We start from the raw sequence: 21,509 nt of genomic DNA, 5'->3' as shown, positions 1-21,509 counted from the left end.
GGGTTTGCAAAGCTTAAATGACTTTCTAAAGACATTTGGCAGCTACAGATTTAAGTTTAAAGGCAAATCACAGTGTGTAGCCCTGAGGTGAGCAAGAGGAGAAGGAGCTAAGAAGGAGGAGGGTGGATGGAGGGCAGAGTCACTCTCGGTTGTCCTTGGTGGGGACATCAGACAGTCTATCTTCTCCACGGTTAGGGCGGTAAAAATTCAAAGGCTTCTGTGTAAGAACATCTTACGATTCCTAGTGCACAACCTTAGTATTTACCATCTCGAGGCATGCGTAAGAGAGAAAAGGTTTCTCCTGCAATCATTCACTCGAGGGGTGTCTTTGTTAATTATGAGACATGAGTACATTAGACATTATGAAAACCATATTCTATGCCCTAAAGGTCTCAAATACACCATCAGATCATGTAAAAAAAAAATGTCGACATAATTGCCTCAATGCTTAAACTGTGAAAGCTACCAAGAATACTAAATTAAAACAAATTATAGGATAAGAGAGAGAGAGAAAGAACGAGAGAGAGAGAGAGAGAGAGAGAGAGAGAGAGAGAGCACTCAGCAGTTAAAAGCACTTGCTGCTATTGCAGGGGACCTGAGTTCAGTTCCCACCACCCACGTCAGGGATTTCACAACCATCTCAGCTCCAGTTCCAGGGAGTCTGACACTACCTCTGGCCTCCAAGAACACTGCATGAATGTATTATCCATACAGATAAGCAAATACATACACACACACACACACACACACACACACACACACACAATAACAATTGAAAGGCCGAAACGCTTTTTTATAAAAAGGCAGACACTGCACAGCTCGTCCAAATGCAGAGAATGCTGACTATGGGGGTAGGGGGGTGTGACAGTCCCAACTTACATGTGTACAGTGCAACCCCTAGACCTAAGGCTCCAGGAGCACCACAGAATGGGGAGCACAGTATAAGAGTCAATGAACCAGTGCGTCTGCTGTGAGATGTGGTGTTCTACATATGAAAAAGCAGCTGCACCCATGAAATCTTAACAATACCTACCTGAAAAAAGGAGACCAAATGACAAACTAATGTAGAAAGGTCCCTCCTCCAGAGGAAGTGACAGACAATTACCTAATGGCTGCTGAAAGACAGAAAACCAAGCATCTCCAGGAATCAGCCTCCCAAGAGCTAATCTCTAGTGGTCAGTCCTAAATGCATATACATATAACCAACACTCCGTGAACCCAGCAGCTGGTATTTATAAACATGTACACACACACACACACACACACACACACACACACACCAATAATAGAAGGAATGGATTTCAAGAGTTGGGGGGTCACAAAGAGTTGGAAAGAGAAGAGGTGCGGGGGGCAGGAAATGGTACAAACATAGTACTAATATATGAAATTCTCAAAAGGTAGATTTAAAAATAATGTAGACTGCAAGCAGTGCAGGTCTTAGAAAAGCAATCCTTGGGGGGGGGGGAGCGGCAGCTGGGAGGGGGGTAGGGGTGAGTGTGGGGGCGGGGTAGGAAAGCCTAAAATAAATGGCATAAATACCAACCTAAATATATTTTTTAGAAAAGGAAAAAAGAACACAGAAGTAATCCAAGGGAAGAAGATGAAATAAAACAATTATGAAAGTAAATAAAACCAGAAATTAAATCTCAAAAAGCTTATAGAGAGAAAGTTCTGGTAATGTTTACCAAAAGGTATGTATGTAGGGGAGCGGCAGAGAATATTGAGAAGAGCAGAGACAGAAAAGGGAACAAATACTGTTTCCAGAGACACTTAAAATAAAAACTTAAATACGGGGTAAAGAAAGGACGGGCCTTTGGGCGACAGTGATGCAAGATGGCAGGTACTACAGGCTCGGGAGTAAAAGCTCCTCGAAGTTTCCACTGTTGGAAGAACAAGAAGGCCAGAAAGGAGTAGGCAATGGAACAGTTTGCTGGGGTCTGGAGGACCACGAAGACATGACACAAGATGGACAGACATGATAATTGGACCTCCACGAACAATTCATAAAAACCAAATTATATAGCCTTAAAATAGAATGTGGGCCTAAGTACCCAGAAGCACCCTCATCTCCAAGACTTATAACAAGAGTCAATATGAATGGTGTGAGCAGTTCTAATGGAATGGTGATTCCAAGAGCCACCGCAATGCTGACACAGTGGCAGAATTCCCATAGCATCAAAGTTGTCTGTCTACAGGAGGAGCTACAGCACATGCCAATGTCAAACAACACGGCCAATAGGACAGTGTCAAAGCAATTAGTCACCAAGGCTCTAGCCTCCCCTCCCCATCCAACCCGAGTCTTCATTTTCCACAGTAGTGAATTTTCTAGATACATCTGTACACCTCAAAGTACTGGAGCGGAAGCCCCACTCAGACTTCTCTTGTCCATTTGAAATACCTAAATTGTGCTGTGTAACATCATCTGTCGAGCATAACCGCTGTCCTCCTGATTGAATTTCTGGGTTCAAGAAGGTGTGTTAAAATCGGTTTCCTTTAGGAGTGGTGGGCTCAGCTAACAAAACTGAACAGAGTCACATAATCGCCTGCTGCTGGCACTTGGCCTGAGTCTGCCTTTGCTCGCCCTGCTCTCTACCACAGCTGTGTGGTGTGGCCCTTGGAATAGATGGGAAGGCTTCAGGTAGCAGCCAGGGGACTGATCACCACTGGTCTTGTGGTTGCTTTGGCTGCACCCCTGCTTTCTCAAGTCTTAAGTGATGCTCCATCCAGGCCATAGTCCCCATTCCTCCACTCCCACCTTTGGCCAAAGCTTAGATTGTCACCCTCTCCTCCCTCTGAAATTGGCCGTGGGTAAGGAATTCGGGGCTTCCCATATCAAGGTTTCCCCCTCCTGAACTCCCTTGTTGCCCATTACCACGCAATATCAGATGAGGCTGGACGAACCTGCCCTCCCTCACTTACCTCTGGATACATTCGTTCACTTACCACCAGCCCAGGAAGGGAATGCCAGGTCCTCGGCCCTGCCACCGCCATCATCAGCCTGTGAGCCTTGAGCTCAGGTCTAGAGGTGAACAGAGCATCACAGGGCGACTCAGACCAGCCAGCACTCAGGGTCCTTGGTAGATACGGCTAGAGAAAGACCTGTGAAGAGTCCTAAGTGCACTCGGTTCTGAGATGGTTCCCTTTCCCATAATCGCTTTGCTTTTACACATTAAAGAGGTTTGAACAGCGCTCTGGAGTCACCCTGGCCATCCACTGGGTCTGACCTGGAGTCAGAGAGCTAAAACAGGAAACCCTAACCCTGTGGACTCAGGCTTCAGTGTTGCTCCTAAGACCCTCGGCAGAGACCTGGAGGAGCTCTGTGTCACCACATTTGCAGATCGATCAGTGGGCCTGGCCTCGAGACTTGTTGCTGCGTTCCCCACTCTGTTCAGGACCACTAAATGTTGAAATATGGATGCACAGGGAAATAAAAGCAATTCATTGTGTTGCAAACAAACAAAAAACCCAAAACCCAAAGCAAAACCTTAAATACTACGGATGCATGACTTTAGGCCAACAACTTTGTAAAGGAATTGTATGAGCTTTTAGAAAACACAGAAACGACTCACGAGGAAATAGAAATCTCGAATATGTCAAGACTACAATTGAGTATGCAGTTAAAAAATCAACTCACAGAGCGAACTTCATGCCAGATTTTACTGCTAACATTTCTTACATAAGCTTTTTCAAGAACAGAAAAAAGACACATTACTTCCCAGCATATTTTTATGAGAGTTGCACAACCTTGCAGTAAAAGTGAGCCAAGGACAGAACTAAATAGGGAAATCACAGCTCAGGGTTACTGTAATTAATTGCTTTAACGAGTTAAAACATGATTAAATTATAAAATTATGACTGCATATGCCCCATAAAATTTAGAGATCATCAATGATTTTAAAAAATGAACTATCAGTCAAGTAGGAATAAACAATAAACAAAATGTCTTTATTGTGAGAAAACCAGTCTATAAAATTAATTAAAATATAGATATCCATAATGATAAAGATATAAATTTTCATTTTAAGACTGTGAACATAATAGTCTCGGTTGTTCCTTAGTGTCATACAAGTCCCAAGTGTATATGCAAAAGGAAAAAGAAAGAGACATTCTTAAAGTTTAAAGGAAAAATAAGTTTCTCGGCATTGATTTTATTGTTGATCTGAGGCTAGAACCCAGTCTCTCACAAGCTAGGTGAAATTCTAATATTAAACTGTATTCCCAGTTTCAGCTTCTTGTTGTGGATAGGTAGTATTCTCTAAAGTGAAAATTCAAGACATCGGCAATTGTTTCATTTCAAAATAAGAATTAATGGTAAATCCGTTCTCTGAGTGTATTACTTTTCTACATAGCAGAAACATTCAGATAGATGCGTGGAGGAGCCCGCCAGGCTCCAGCACACAGTCCCAACCCCTGATCACACAGATGGCCTAGTGAACACTCAGTGGACCTCAAAACAACAACAACAAAACCCAACAAGGAAACCCAAAAGAGCACCATGATTGTGGCCAAGGCATTTGTAGGAACCGGTAAATAAGACTGGGAGGGAGTAAGAAGGTGCTAACGATGAGCAGCCTTGTGAGACCTGTGTGAAAATAAACTCACATCTAAGACGCTCCAAGAGAAAAGGGTAATTTAGCATGTTTATTTTACAAAATGATCAATTACATAAAAATAATTCTAACAAAGTAGCTATAAGGCATATGTTAAAAAAATACAGAAACCTTCTTAAGCTTAGGAAAGGACTCTGTTAATGGAAACTACATCATATTCTTGAGTAAAAGTATCTGTATGGTATTTGAGCTCTGTTCGAAGGAACCTGCAAGGTAATACCATTGCAGCGATGCCCCCACAAGACTTTTCGTGGGACATAAGGAAGGGGACTTTGAAACTATTTGAAAGAATAAAGGGATAGCTGGTATGTAAGAAAAACAAGAATAAGTTGTCCCTTGGGCATAGAGACTTATTATAAAATTATAGTAAAAAACATATTAATAAGATGATGTTGCACATTAATAAACGAAGTTAGAGCAAAAGAATAGAAACATAGGAAGAAATGCACAGAGAGTAGGAACTTATCACAGGGGTAGGGTTTGAGAACAACAAAAATAAGATAAGGTATTATATATGTGTGTGTGTATATGTATATGCACATATATACATATATACATACACATATATAATATCTTATGTTTGTATATATACATATACACACATATATAATACATATACGTATATAACATATAACATACATGTTGCAACTACAATTTAAAACTGTTGATTATACTCTCTCCTTACACTAAATGCTTCAAGCATTGAACTCAGAGATTAAAAACATAAGAGTGGAAGCCCAACCACATAACCCCAAGAGGAAAATACCTACCTAGACATGAAATGCTGAAGAGCTGCCCAGGAGGATACAAGTAAGGTCCACTGGGAGAGCGAAAGAACATGTCACGAAGCAAGAACATGGGATTATAGCATACTACAATGTAGGGATGTAAATAAACTACACACCAGCTAAAATACTTGCCTATCCCTAGGCCTGCTGTATTTAATAAGTTTCAACAAATTAGATTCGAGGAGGGAAATTAAGAAGAGGATAAAAAGCTACACACACACACACACACACACACACACACACACACACACACAATCAGCAAAAGGTCCCCAGAAAGAATTTCAAAGACAAGGAAAGAGATGGATAGCTCTTGGCACAAAGCTGCTTATCTCCTTCAACGAAGAGAGAAATGTAAGTAGGCAGGACCATCGGGTCTCAATTCCCATTCCCCAAATTAGAGACGGCAAAGTACTGAGCATCAGGATGTTGAGTAACGACTGGTGGGAGCTTATACATGTTCGAAACTTTGGAAAGCAGGCTTGGACTGGAATTTTGAATATTCACAGCATACAGCGTAGCAAACTCGAGTACGTGCAACAGGAAAAGCCTACCCCCAGATTCCCACCCAAACCCCTCTGTGTACTCTCTGAGGTAATCTTATGTTTGGAACAATGGGGCATCTATAAAAAGCAGAATGCATTAATTGGCACAAGGAAATATTATATACCACTAAAGTTTGTGTACAGGTGCATTGACAAAAGGAACACCTGAAGTGCAGTTTTGGTCAAAAGAAAAGAAGCTTCAGGAAGTACAACTGTGAGTAAGATCCCATGTATACAAATTCCCACCCAGGTCAAAAGGTAAATTGGATTTTACTTAGACTGAATCTGTGTATTATAAAAGAAAAGAGCAGGGAAAGATTAACCTAAGACACATGCCGCTGGTTACCTCTGGGCCGGACATCAGTACAAGAAGCCATCTAAGTCTTTGAAGTTATCCAAGGAGCACTAATCCCTCAGACGCTGTTCTATCTCTAAAACTGAGTGGTGGGGATGTAGGTTACCAGCTGGTTGTTACTCTTCCTGTTTACATGTAAATCCTTCATGCGACACAAATCAATTAATTCATTCCACCCGCACTGCCTGCTTCCATTCAGAGGCCATCAAATACCTTTATTTCTTTGCCACATCTCCAGTTTGGTAGGAGATGATTTTAAAAGTCCCCGTCTTAAGCTTATTCCAGGGGGGTAGATGATTTGTTTGAAAATGTACAAGAGGATAGAAAGCGAGCAAGGGCCCTGGGTACACCGGATGGGTCTGGGGTAACCCGGATGGGACGCAGTGAAAAGGGACATGGCTCTGAAGGACAAGATGCCTCTCCCACTTAGCCATGCTGACGGGCAGGACTGCCCTGTGTGGGAAACCCCGCGTCACTCTGTACTTCCGTAGAACGTTAGTTGTTCACGGAGGCTCGGCATAACAGAGAGCGGAGTGTTGATCACAAAATAGGAGGAAGTGGACCACAAAGGGGCGAGAAGTGGAATTCTAGCGCTGGGGTTTCCTCCTAAGTATCCCTTATACACGTGTTGATGTTCTCCCCAGTTAAATATTTGCGAAAACACATCATAGTTTATTAGGTGTTTTTCCCCTAAAAGAACAGCCTGTTCTCGTCCGAGGAAGAATGACAGTCTCTACATACTACTCGAAAGTATCAGCTGACACCCCAAAAGAACGTTCTCTCTCTCTCTCTCTCTCTCTCTCTCTCTCTCTCTCTCTCTCTCTCTCTCTCTCTCTCTCTCCCTCCCTCCCTCCCTCCCTCCCTCCCTCTCTCCCTCCCTCCCTCCCTCTCTCCCTCCCTCTCTCTCTCTCTCTCTCTCTCTCTCTCTCTCTCTCTCTCTCTCTCTCACACACACACACACACACAAACACACACACACAGGATAGGGGGTTGAGTGAACCTGTAAAGTAAAGCTGGTCCACAGCAAAGTCTGCACAGAAAATTAAAGACAGGAGCTAGCCCTAGCAATGAAAAGGATGGATTCAATTGCTGAGCTTTACAAGTGAGAAGGGCGGTTTCAAAATGCTGGCACTATTCTATTTTTTAATTGCTGTTTTCTAAACCATGTGTAAATGTTTTATTAACTCTCTTGGATATCTCACATTTTTTACAATACACATTTTTTATTTTTATTTTTACTATTTTTTTACTCTATGTGAAGTTCTGTCTAGGTGCTAAAATGCAGTGATCTCTGAGGACCCCAAAGGAACAGGGAGCAGAAGCAAGGTGACAAGCCATCATGAGAGGCTTTTCCCTCTATTCTTTGCAGAGTTCAGTCTTTTTAAGCATGTACCTTTAGAAGAAATAGTTTGGAAGTGTGTCTTTGCCCTTTACCTCAGCCTGAAGAAATGGAGTATTTGCTGTGATGCTCTGGACAAATGTTTCTTAGCGAGGGGTGGGGGTCTTAGGAGTTTCTCCCTTATCTAAGATGGGACTTTTTAACCAAGCTGGTCTTGTGTAGTTCTTTATAGCTTCTCTCTCTCTCTCTCTCTCTCTCTCTCTCTCTCTCTCTCTCTCTCTCTCTCTCTCTCACACACACACACACACACACAAACACACACATGCCTCCCCCAGTCCCCATTCTGTCTTGTTCCTTGGGCCTTGGTGGGTAGAGGTGAGGAGCGACAGAGAAGGTCTACCCACAGTTAAGCACTGACGTCCCCTTACACTCAGCATTTTGACACTTAGAAGCCTCTGCAATAACCACTGCTCACTGCAAAAACCTTATCAGACCAAGACTGAGAGCATCACAAATCTGGTGCAGGAGGCTCCCACTCCTCACAGGCATCTGTAAACAGAAGAAGCCTGGGTCTCTCACGTGGTATAAAAGGACACATGGGCAGGACTCTAGGAACAAAATTCCCTGGGTGGATTTTTGGTAGGCTATTGTCATTGTTATTATTATTAAACTTTTGTTTGTGTGTGGGATGTGTGAGTGCTCATGTGGAGGCCGGAGGACAGCTTCTGGGTGTCTGATAACATCTTTCCACTTTGTTTCACTTAGGTTCTCTTCATCCAGCTTGCTGGCTGGGAGCGTCCGTGGAGTCGCCTGTCTCCACCTCCTATCGCCAGTAGGGGGCGCTAGGACTACAGATGCTTGCGTCTCTTCAGGCTTCAAATTCTGCAGCCTGTCCTGCCAGACAGGAGCTTTTATGTACAAAGGCAGTCTCTAGCCCTTCTGCTTGGAGTCTGAAGAGTATGCCTGGGTTTCCCCTCGCTTTTCTTTTCTTTTTTGCACCAGGTGAGTTTACAGTATATGGAAACTAGCATTTTTCAGAGTTGATTTAGGTAGAGACCAGACAGATTCCTTAAGAAAGTTCCGACCCTTTCACACCACAGAACTTGTGGCCTGTAATTTTTGCTATTTCCCAATATGCATGATTGTGGCTTTTTGAATTAGTGGAATGCTGTAATTTACGAGCTTCCCTCTTCCGACCCTCTCAGCTGACTTTATCAGCATTCTCTAATGTTATTAGCAAGAGAAAAGAAACTATTTTTAGGGGAGATGATCACACAAAGTTAAATCCTGACCATCCCAGGCATGTTGCAATTTTTGCAAAATTCTCCTGAGGTTGTTTCTTTTATACATGGTATCAGCTCAGAAGTCATTGTTTTTTTTTAAAAACCTTGTCCTAAAATCAATACCAAAGGATATGGAGCCTGTGCTGCTGGAGTGGCTTCTCCTCCCCCTCCCCCCTCCCCCTCCTCCTCTCCCTTCTCTCTTCTTCCCCCTCCTCCTCCTGTCTTTTATTTTGGGCATAGCCCTCTGAGGAACACTGGTTTGTGAGGGAAAGAAAGAAAAGAAAATGTTAAAAAGAAGTAAGAAGAGTCAAAGGACCCTAGAGAAGCTGAAGAACAAATGGTGTGGGGAAGGGTGACACGAGGAGGGCTCTCTGTCTTCCTATGTCTGTTCACTTTGGTTGCTGGGTGAATTGCCCTGGAAAACCCAGATGCACCATCTCTGTGGATCCGACAGTGAGAAAGGGAAAGATGAAGCCAGGTGGGAAAGTCTTAGGCGAGGAAGACCCAAGTGAACAGGCGTCGGCATCCACCGAGCAAACCCAGCCTGAGTACTTACCAGTTTCCGTAACTCCCCCTCAAAATATAAATGGTGGCGTCACCAAGGGAAAGATATTTGAAAACCTTGACTTAGAAGGATAGGTAGAATGAAGGCTCTCTGTGTTGGCACCAGGAACTCCTAAGTATGCAAAAGGATGTCATTTCTTAATTTATTCATAGCGGTTAAGAAGAACAACAGCCAAAAAACGACTTAGCTTCTGAGGAAAACTAACTCCGTGGTTCTGAGAATGATCACCTTTCCAAATGCTAGGAGAACCTCACAAAATTATTCAGTAAAGTGACAGCATATCCAGGGAAGGGCTCCTGCAGATGAATTACTGTACTCAAAACTAGGCAGAAAGAGGGGTTGGAGATTTAGCTCAGCAGTAGAGCGCTTGCCTAGCGAGCCCAAGGCCCTGGGTTCGGTCCCCAGCTCCGAAAAAGAGAAAAAAAAGAAAAAAGAAAAAAAGAATAGGCAGAAAGAAGCCTGTTCTGGTGGCTCCTTAGAAATTACCCCCGTGCCTTAGCTTTGCTCTGGGGTTAAGGCTTCTTTCTTCTGTGTAGGTGCTTCATCTCCTCCTGTCCGCCTCTGCTTACAAAGACAGAGGTCCTTATTTGATGCTAGACTTTCCATGGATACAACAAAGCCAAGGAATATTGGCTCAGTGTGGACGATAAGAAATGTAACAGAATTGCAAAGAATCTTAGTGATTCTCTCCTGTCAACACCAGTGTCAGTAGGTAGAGAAAACAAAGGCTTTGCCACTGTGGTACCTTGTAGCACAGATGCCCATCAAATGCATACCGGCTCAGTATGGACTAAAGAAGCATGCCAAGGGCTCATTTCTTAACTCATTTCTTTCCCAAATAGTGGGCAAAGTCAGCTGATTCCAAGGAAGGCAAATCTGGTGATGGCAATGGTGATGGCGGCTTTCTCCTTGAGAAGCTAGATGAGGGGATTGAGAGATGCTAAAGCAGAGTCGTGGGAAGAAGTATTGTGGTGGCTTTTCACTGGTCTCTCCAGGCTCCGGGCAGTGTCTCCCATTTTTAAAGCTAACACATTTGGCAGGAGTCACATTGTCAGGGCTACTGAGTAGGTGATGAAAGTGGTGCTTCAGTAGGAGATGATAGCATAGCTGAGAGCAAACGCTACTCTTCTTGACTTTGAAGCAGAGCCTCATTCTGGGTCCCTGGCTAGCTTAGGATTTACTGTGGAGACACAGGCTGGCCTTGAACTCAAGACCTAAGATTTTAGCTGTGCACCATTATACCAGGTAAAAATGACTGTTTGAAAGATGAAGGAAATTGCTGATAGACATGGAAGATAGATAATAAAAATAGAGAGCAAAGATCCCAAGAGGCAGAAAACCAGGCTGAAAAGAATATACAAAAGAAGGGGAAACTAACTTCACTGGCTTAACATTTTTACTTAAATTAGCTTTGACTCTTCTTCTAGGAATTAGATTATTGTAGTCCATGTAGTTCCCATCCCTGAGACAAGCAGTTACCCAACGTGTTGTATACTCTAACCATTCAAGTCCAGAGGTTCAAAAAAATTGATAAACTATCGGGATAGCTTCTATCTCAGACTAGAGTCAAATAAAGCACGGCCAAATTGCACTTTGGAGAATAAGCAAGGGCTCACAGGAGATGCAGTAGCCTGGGGCAGGAGAGGGCCATTAATGATTTCCAACTCAAATGGACCCCCACACGTTCCCTGCAGTCCTCCAGAGTGACAAACTCCACAGTTTGATCTTTGAACCATTCAATACCACCCTGCAGCGACTCACTGACAGGAGTTGAACTAGTTTCTGTTTCTCAGGAGAAAGAGGCACGCAACTATTCAATTTATTTCTGTCTTGCCCACCTCACTACTTGGCCTCCTAGGAGGCTGCCTTCACCCCTCCCCGCTGAGGGAGCCAAACCTCTCTTCAACCACACGTGTCCGGACCCTTCCAATCTCACTCAAAACTTAAGGTCCTTATCTCCATCCTCCTTTGCATATAGATCAGATAGAGTGTGAAGAACTCGGGTCACTGGGTTCAGGGTGAAAACTTAGCTCTTCTCCATCTGGAAGAGCAATTATGTGTACACACATGCATGCACAAACACCTCCACACATGCTCACACATGCACACATATGCACACAGAGACAGACATATACGCATGCATGCGTGCACACATACTTTCATTAAAATAAAATACAATATCTTCCCCCTGCTTGTCCTTAGATTGCTTTTCTCATCTATTTCATGATGAATCAATAAATTCACCTCCACGTTCAACCTACTCACACCGTCTGCCCCATGTGATGCTAATAAGTCATTTCTCTCCCTCAAATGGTCTCATCTCCATATGTCAACTCTATCAGTCTTTCTCTACTAGATATCTTCTCTGCCTTAAACATTGTGATACCCGGGTCAGATCTCTTCCTCCATTCCTTTGTTCAAGTGATTTTACTCATGGGAAAGTCTGTCTTCTCTTATGTCTTACTCCCACTGAGCAGCAGTTTTTGTTTGGTCTCTCTTCTGCATGCCTACCACTTTTTTCCTCCTTTCTACATCCGACATACCAACGGTCCCATTCCCCTCCCACCTGGTGGCAACCTGGAGGCTTCCTCATGCTTTTGCCTCCGTTTTGGCTAGCCTCCAGCCCTTCTTCCAAGCTGTGCCAGAGTGATCTTTCTAGGTGATAAATCTTATCTCTCTGCTGCCCTTCTTAAAACACTTGAATGCTCCCCATTGCCTTGAGGATAAAATCCAAATCCTTGTGAAAATTCTCATTGCAACACAGTGAATCATTTAAGATCTCAACTCATCTGTTTTTCTAAGTGCCTCTTCCTCGTCTTCATCCTTTTCACATTCACCGAGGGAAATTTTCCGTCATCCTTCATCCACCGCACGATGTCCATTCCTCGTGCTTCTTAAATTGAGACAACCCAAAATAACGTTTTCTAATGTCTCTACAAGGAAGCAGTAAGTGTATTCTTCAATTTGGGCACATAGTCAGACTTCTCTGAAACGTCATTTTTATTATATCCCTCCTTGCTGATCCCGTCCTTCAGCCATACCGTGCCCGGGTGAATTTGATTATACATTCTCCCATGCACTTAGAACTTTCAATTCATCCTGCTAATTATCGTCCTCCCTGGATTGTTTTATGGCCCTATGAAAGCTGTGTTCCTCCTGGGGATGCCAGGACCTAAGCCAGGCATTGTTTCTACTACAGCAACCGGGATAGTGGGCATCGGAGCCTGTGAGTTGTCTCCTCCAACATGGCGTATAGATGGTGTCATCCTGCCAGAAGGAGAGAAACAGACCTGATAACTTCTGAACATCTCTGTCTGTTACAGCCACAGTATTATGATTAAGCTCAGGGAGCGTTGCTTCACAGAGCTAATGTCTTGCTTTCTGAAAGCTACCCTGGGAAAAGCAGCAGGAAAAACAGCCTCTGTCTTGCCACATCATGCATCCTGATGAGGGTGGCATCTTGATAGCATCGGGACTCCTTATCATTCCCAGGTACCTGGGTAAACAGAGCACTGCCCCACAAACTCGATCACTTTCAAAAGAGGCCCAGTGATCCTGGTGTCAGAACTTCCTGGAAGGTGATTTGCCTTGACGTCTAGCAGAACAGAATAACAGAGGTGCACTGAACTGACCTATCAGTTCAAGGGATCTTCCTGAAGGTCCAATAGGACTGTTTTGACACTGAAGGGACTTTCTTTTTATGTTCCCTATCCTTGATTGTGTGTGTGTGTGTGTGTGTGTGTGTCCATGTGTATATGTGTATGTGTATATGCACGTGTGTATGCACGTGTGTATGTGTGTTTATATGTGCATGTATGTGTGTGTGAGTGTATCTGTGTGTATATGTGTATGTGTATATGTGTATGTATATGTGTGTTTATACATGTGTATGCTTGTATATATCTGTGTGTATGCATCTGTACATGTGTTTATGTATATATATATATATATATATATATATATACATATGTGTTGTGTACTTGTATATATAGGTTCATGGGCTCATGTTTGTATGTACCTGTGAAGGCCAGAGGTTGAATTTAGGTGTCTTCCACAGTCATTCTTTTTCTTATGTTTTGTTTTGAGACTCAATGTGGAACTCACCAGTTCTGTAGCAGGTCCTAGCAATCTGCCTTTCTCTACCTCCCCAGAGCTGAGATTTCAGAGTTTGGATTACAGAGTTGTGCCCAGTTTTTATACTGGTGTTGGGAGCTAAACACAAGTCTGCATACTTGTATAGTAAGCTCTTTACCCACTGAGTCATCTTCTAAGCCTGAAAAAGCCATCTCTGCAGTTTTGAGTTTGAGCTACGACCACAAACCTAGTGAATTTCAATAAATTAATATAATTGCAGATACTGGAGACCCAATTGGGCAGTGCCTCTGTGCCTTCAGAATAAACCATAAAATGACACACTTCTCTATTCAAACAGTACTGTTTGAAAAGAACTCAACGTCTTCAGGCAAATTATTCTTTCAAATGACAAGTACATCATTTGTTGTTTTGGGCCAGGGTCTTGTTCTGTAGCCAAGGTTGATCTTGAGTTGAAGACAATCCTGATTGTTGGGATTATAGAGCCTCTACACATGGCTTTTAAGAACTATTTTTAAGCAGTGAATAGTGGCATACACCTGTAGTTAAAGACACCATATGAAAAAACGATAAGGCAGAACAGAAGTTATGAGTCTCAGGTAAACAACCACATAATCTATACCAAAATATTAGCAGCTGAACTTTGAAATTATCATTTCCTTCTGAGGAGGTCTGTGTGGGAGGAGATATTACAATGCCAGTAAGAGCACAACTATTTAGGGTTTTACTGCTGTGAACAGACACCGTGACCAAGGCAACTCTTGGTTAATTGGGGCTGGCTTACAAGTTCAGAGGTTCAGTCCATTATCATCAAGGTGGAAACATGGCAGCATCCAGGCAGGCATGGTGCGGGCAGAGCTGAGAGCTCTACATCTTCACCTGAAGGCTGCTAGAAGAAGACTGGCTTCCAAGAAGCTAGGACTAGGTTCTTAAAGCCCACACCTACAATGACACACCTACTCCAACAAGGCCTCACCTCCTAATAGTGCCACTCCCTGGGTCAAGCATATACAAATCATCACATTTTACTTCCTGGGCCCTGTAGGCTAGTTCAAACACATAAGTCTATGGGGGTCATACTTAGCCATAGCATAATAAAAAATAAACACATTTAGTCTAAAGTCCCTGTAGTTTATAGCAATCTCGAATATGTTAAAAGTACACAGTTCAAAGTGTCTTCTGAGATCGATCCAATCACTTAACCGCATTTCCCCAAAGCAAGACAGGAAACCAGTTGGGCAAACTCCAACCTCTACATCTCCATGTCTGATACCAAAGCTCTCTTCCCTTCTCCAACTCCATTTTCATCTTTGTTGACTACTACAATCTTCTTTCTCTTAGCAGCTTTCCTTAGCAAATATCCTATGACTCTGGCATCTTGACCATGTTGGGGTCTCCAAACCAACTTCAACTTCACAGCTTCTTGTTCCAATGTCTGGAATCTACACATGATCTTCTGGGTTCTCCAAAGGGCTTGGGTCACATCTCCAGTTCTGTCCTCTGTAGCACTCTAAGCTCAGGTCGATCCACACCACTACTGCTGCTGCTGTTCTTGGTGATCATCCCATGGTACTGGCATCTCCAATACACTGCTGTCTTCCGCTGCAACTAGGCTTCACCAATAGCCTCTCATAGGCTCTCTTCATGGCGCCAAGCCTTAACTACTTCGCATGACCCCTTCAGTCCTGAGGCCATCAATTGCAGCTGAGGCTGCACCTTCACCAATGGCCTTCCATGGCCTCTCACAGTGCCAAGCCTCAGATGCTCTCTCTGACTCCCTTCATACTTTCAAAACCAGTACCGCCTGGGTGATTCTTGTGTATTTCCAAGTTCAACTGCAGCATGAGGTACGACCTTAGCTACCTCTGAAATACTGCTTTTTGTGCTGTCAGAAAATATTTCCCAGAAGATTTTACCTCAGTAATTCTGGCCTCTTCTTAATCATCACTAGTTTCTTAGCTCCAGCTAACCAGCATCAATTGTCCCAGTGGCCCACATCCACACTTCTACACTTCTCTTGACTCTAAAGCCAGAACCAAATGAGTGAAGCTGTTGAGTTCTGCTGCTTGCTGGGGCTGGACCATGGCCGCCTTGTTCTATTATATTTTCACTAGCTTTCTGTTTTCAATAAATGTATTCTCTGCCTAAGCTTGGTTGTCCTGGAACTTGCTCTGTAGACTAACTTTGAATCGAGAAAACTGCATGCCTGTCTCCTAAGTGCTGGATTTAAAGATGCATTCTACCACGCCTGGATTTAAGGTTTTTTCTACTTGAAACTTGCTGTGTACCAGGCTGGCCTTGAACTCTGAGATCTGCTTGCCTTTGCCTCCTGGGATTAAAAAGCTTGTACTACCATGCCTGGACCTAAATTAGCTGTGTGAGATCTTGCCCCAAAGTCACTACTCCTTAGTTCAATCTAATATCCTTGAACACAGGATTCAGCTCTGTTTTATTTCCTGGTGCCCCTTTAATACTCCACCACATATTTTTTATTTTTCCTTTGTAAACTTGCTGCATTTGCTCAAAATACTTTTTATGAGACTTAACCAGAGAACAAAGTCTCTACTGGGCTCTTTGTGAGACTTCCTTTGTCAATGCAATATTTCTTATTGTCTTCCATATCCTATTAGGATAGCCCATTAAAGCCCCACTTAAAGGATTCCAGAGCTTTCTATATCCAAAGTCCCAAAATCCACATTCTTCCAAACAAAAGCATGGTCTGGCCTATCACAGCAATACCCCAGTCCCTGGTACCAACTTCTGTCTTAGTTAGGGTTTTACTGATATGAACAGACACCATGACCAAGGCAACTCTTCTAAGAACAATAGTTAATTGGGGCTGGCTTACAAGTTCAGAGTTCAGTCCATTGTCATCAAGGTGGAAACATGGCAGCATCCAGGCAGGCATGGTGTGGGCAGAGCTGAGAGCTCTACATCTTCATCTGGAGGCTGCTAGGAGAAAACTGGCTTCCAAGCAGCTAGGACTAGGGTCTTAAGGCCCACACCCACAGTGACACACCTACTCCAACAAGGCCTCACCTCCTAATAGTGCCACTCCCTGGGCCAAGCATATATAAACCATCATAGCCACTCAAATATGTTTGATTGTCTCTAGAGCTTATTGGACATTGAAGAAGACAGCTACCCAATGCCTTATGTCATCCTACAAAAGATGCATAAAATACCTGTCGTGAGAGTTCATGAAATATGTATAACTGACCAGGTAGCTGACCTGGTATTAGAAATCATACACCGGAAGCTTCAAATATCTAGGTGTGCTCTGTATCGTGTATTCATGATTCTTCAATGAATAAGAACTGCTTCTAGCACAAGTCTAAGACCTGGGCATGAGCAGAAAACAGAAGAGAAGCATTAATACCTTTTAAGACTGGTAGATAATGAAGGACTATAACACACATACACACACACACACACACATACACACACACACACATACACACACACACACACAGAGAGAGAGAGAGAGAGAGAGAGAGAGAGAGAGAGAGAGAGAGAGAGAGAGAGAGAGAGAGAGAGAAGTGAGTTACATATCAGAGGGTGAGAAGTTGGAAGCTGGTAAATAGTTTAGAGACCAACAAAACAGAGACGTATCCTGTTAGGGCAGCTTTTCATTTTAAATGGGCTGCTAGGGGAAGACGCCACTAAAGGACTCACCTCTAGGACAGCCAAGAGAGTCAGTAACATTGGGAGAACGTGTGAGCACAACCAGAGAAAATGGCTCCCATGTCCCAGCTGTGACAGCTCTGAGAGGAGAGGGTGACTGTATGTCCATGGGACTGTGAGAAACCCAGGGTGGCTCCAGGCAGAGCACTTCTTGCCCACTGGAGGAATTTTCATCTCTTAGTGAGGTAGGAGATGCAGGAGGGCTTGGAGAAGAGGAGGGACAGGGTCTAACCCGTCCTTCTGTCTGCTGCCTTAAGAATAGATTTGTGGGTAGCTGTTCACTTCGAAGCAGGTAAATTCTCTCAGCAATCTGCATACTGCTTAGCGCCAGACAGGTACCAACAGAGGTAGTGAGAGGTGGACAGGCTCGAGGTACATCTCAGAGATTAAAAACCACAGGCTCTCCTGCTCGGATGAATCTGGTTAGGGGTGGAGCAAGAGAGAATAAAGGGCGTCAAAGATGCCAGGGCTTTGTTCTGGCAAGAGGAATGCGCAGGCCACTGTTAACTCCAGTGAGGACTCCAGTCCAATGCGGGGACTTAAAGTGAATAGAAAGTGTTGCCTCCTCTTTGCAATTTTGTGTGTCCTCATGAAAATTGATTGTATCCTTCTGTTAAAAAGCGGGACTAGGTAACAGAGTCATTGACTGAAAAAGAATACAATGAGATAACGTAATAAAAATGTCTTGAACGTCTTTGCCTTGGGTGCTTATTTTATCTTTACAAAATAGCTATAGTATGGAACTGAGTTTTAAAAGAAAAAAATATTAAGCTGTACGTTGGAGATCCTGCCTGCAATCACAGCACTTGGAAGGTGCAAGCAGAGGAAGTTTAAGGGCAGTGTGAGTTCTAGGCCAGCTGAGATGAATGAAAAAGGACAGACGGCATTTCTTTAGATTGCCTAAGGAGACTCAGAGGACTGTGGCAGGCGCCATGGATCAGTGCTTCTGACCTTTCCCCAGAGAATTCCCCACCATTCCTACTGCCTGGAGAACTGAACTCTCCTAATCTGAGGTGCTTTGGAGCAAAAGTCGTAATTTTTTTTTTGTATGAAAATTCTCTTAAGTTCTAACAACCAATAAACTTCTTGTGTGGACTACACTCTGCTATATACGATCCTACTATCTTACCCGCTTTTCTTGTCGTTGTGTGGTGGTTCGGTTTTGAGATGTGATCTCACTATGTAGCCCAGATGGGCCTCAAATTCCTAGCGATTCTCCTGCTTCAGTCTGGGATCACAGGTATGCGTCCTCCTGTCTGAGACCTTTTCTTTTCCTTTTAAGTCCTGTGTGCCAGCCTCAAATGACAGAGGACCTATCATCAGATGACCTTGTTGTCCTTTATTTGTCAAAACTAAAAACTGCAAATGGCACTTGAACATTTTTTTTTCCTAGCAAAGACTAGTCCAATGGTCAGTGGCAGGAGTCACGAGATCAATATCCTGTTGTTTAACTATTTTCACCTTCTCAATTCCACTCGCCATTCTAGAATGTTATGAAATCCCAGCAAGCTATGCTAGAAGCGAAAGTTTTTTTTTTTTTAAACAATTAGTATTTCCTCTGCCATGGAGCAGAGCAAACAGTGCATGTGGGTTTATAGTCTCCTGTGCTCTCTGGGGATTTTAGGTATGCAAAGCCTTGGCCACCATTGCAAAGGAACAGCTCAGAGGTGGGGATGGCTGCTAGAAATGTTCCTTTGTTTCATTTTTTTCCTGTTATTATATATGAAACTTTGAAAGCCGCTCGACTTTCTATTCCAAAGGCACACACCAGTCAGGTGCCAAGTGTGACAACTGCACGAGGGGTAGCTGTGACCCAGCTTTCGAAGGGGTCAGAGTGAAGGAGGGTCTCTCGTGAGCGGCCCCAGCCCTTGTTAGGGTGCAGTTCCATCTCTGTTAGCTTTCAGAGTGCGTGTGACCTGGGAGGAAGAGCTCCAGGCGGGGCTTCCAAGGTTAATGCAAACCATGATTGAGCAGAGTGCTGGGAGGCGGAGGATCCAGTGGAAATTGAGAACGTTGGTTCTGTGCTCTGTGTGGACTTGCTTTGTGACCTAGGGCGAGCGTCTTTCAATTCTCTCAGCTCCCATTTCTTCATCTGCTAAGCCAGGCATGCCACAGACATCGGTGTTATGTAAATACACAGATACCATCATTCCTTGAGAAAAAGAAAAGAAAAAGATAGGGCTTTGGTGAGCCAATAAGACTTTCAACTGCTTAGAGCAGGGAGTGAGTCACAGCTTCTGGGTCTCTGCCCACGTTCTGAGAGGTTCTAGAAAAGGCTTCTTCTTGGCTTCAAATCCATGACACTGCTGCTGCTGATCCAGTGGTGATGTAGGTTGGGAAGTTCTGTTCTTGTCTGTCCCCACCCCCACCGCAGTGAATGCACATAAAGGTGGAAGGAGAGAAACAACTTTACAAAAACCATCCTCTAACCTCTGCAATCACATTGCTCTTGTGCTCTCTCTCTCTCTCTCTCTCTCTCTCTCTCTCTCTCTCCCTCTCCCTCTCCCTCTCCCTCTCCCTCTCCCTCTCCCTCTCCCTCTCCCTCTCCCTCTCCCTCTTTCCCCATCATCATCATCATCATCATCATCATCATCATCATCATCATCACTACCACCACCACCATCATCATCATTTAAAATGGATAGAGTCAGACAAGTACCTTCCTCTGTTGGTAATGGTATCAGGTTAATGTTTGAAAGAGAGCTTTCGTTTCAATACCAATTCTGCCACTCATTAGCTGTGCCGGTCCTATGGGCCTTGGTTTCATGGCCTATAAAATGATAGTGACAGTTCTCACAGGGCAGCAGGGACAACTACATTTGATAGCAATATAAAAAACCTTGTGATTTTGCTGGACACATAAACACACAACAACCCAGGCTACTGTAATTATGATCTGCCGCTCAGTCTTCAGCAAGACCTGTCAGAAAAGAAAGGTGGGGGGGTTAACCTCATAACGGGGAAGCAGGGCAGAGGCAGTACTGAGTTTACACAGACCATTGGAGGATTTAAATTCATCTTTTGTCGTGCTCCTGTGGCTGGTGAATTGTTAGGGTTTGAAAGGTCTTGTGCTCTATATGGCTTTAACCATCTTCTTGCTAATAACTGCAGTGACCTCTAGTGGTCCCAATTTTTTCATTGAGGGGAAAACATGTTCGACATGGTCCTCCTAGCACCATCTTTTACTCATAAACCCAAAATTCAAAGATTGCTCAAATGACCATAAATTTTATATGGCACGGACTGACTTAGTAATTTGGCAAATAACAGAACAAACAAAAAAACCAAGTCTACACTTTATAATGTGCCAAAGTAGACATTGACCCTACGAGGAAAAGCGTTACTTGACCCTTCGTAGGATGTTTGGAAGTGTGGGTGACTTTGCTTTCTCCATAAGAAAACACTGAGGATTTGAACCATCAGAATAATGCTGGCACATTGACAGGGACACAAAGGAATGCTCTCAGGGATTGGGATATTTGGCCAAGAAAGCAAGAGGGAGTTACCAGGGCTGGACCAATGGCTCCACACTGACCAGCACTGGCTGCTCTTCCAGAGGACCTAGGCTTGGTCTCCAGCATCCACATGGTGACTCCCTAAAGGACACTTGTCCTAAGGGATCTGATAGCCTCCTGGAACTGAACACATGTGCATACACAAAAGCAAAACACTTCTACACCGAAAATAAAGAATATATAGAGACAGACAGAGGCAGGGCAGAATCACCAAGCACAGTGACTCAAATCGTAAGTTCAGCATTCTGGAAGATTGCTACCAGTCTGAAGTTAGCCTAGGCTACGTATTTCAGAGCTCTGGGCGAGGCTTGACTAGGTAGTGAGTTCCTATTCTTCAAACTCAAGAGAAAGGAGGAGGGATGTTCTGTTCTAGTTTAAATTGTGACTATTGAAACATGAGAATTGAGAATTTTAAAAAATTAGTCGTTTTAAGTTTGTTTAGACTTGTCTCACTTATTCCACAAGTATAGATCATTACTTTTCTGGCAGGTCTCACTTGAAATAAAAGCAATTCTTTATATGAAAGCCAGCATTAAATGTGTAAGTACAAATGATTTGTATGTTTCATATGACTTTACTACATAGAACTGCACAGGAAGAGGATGGTTTGTTAACCTGTCCCATCTTGAGGACACCAGTGATGTGCACAGTTGGTAAGGACACACCGAGAGTGTCAGCATTCCCATGAGGCCCAAAGTGTGCTCGTTTGGTTTTTGGTAGATAGACAGAGCTAAGG

Source organism: Rattus norvegicus, chromosome 17, assembly GCF_021556685.1.
Source record: "Rattus norvegicus strain SHRSP/BbbUtx chromosome 17, alternate assembly SHRSP_T2T, whole genome shotgun sequence".
Taxonomy (NCBI): domain Eukaryota; kingdom Metazoa; phylum Chordata; class Mammalia; order Rodentia; family Muridae; genus Rattus; species Rattus norvegicus.
This window is presented reverse-complemented; position numbering follows the sequence as displayed.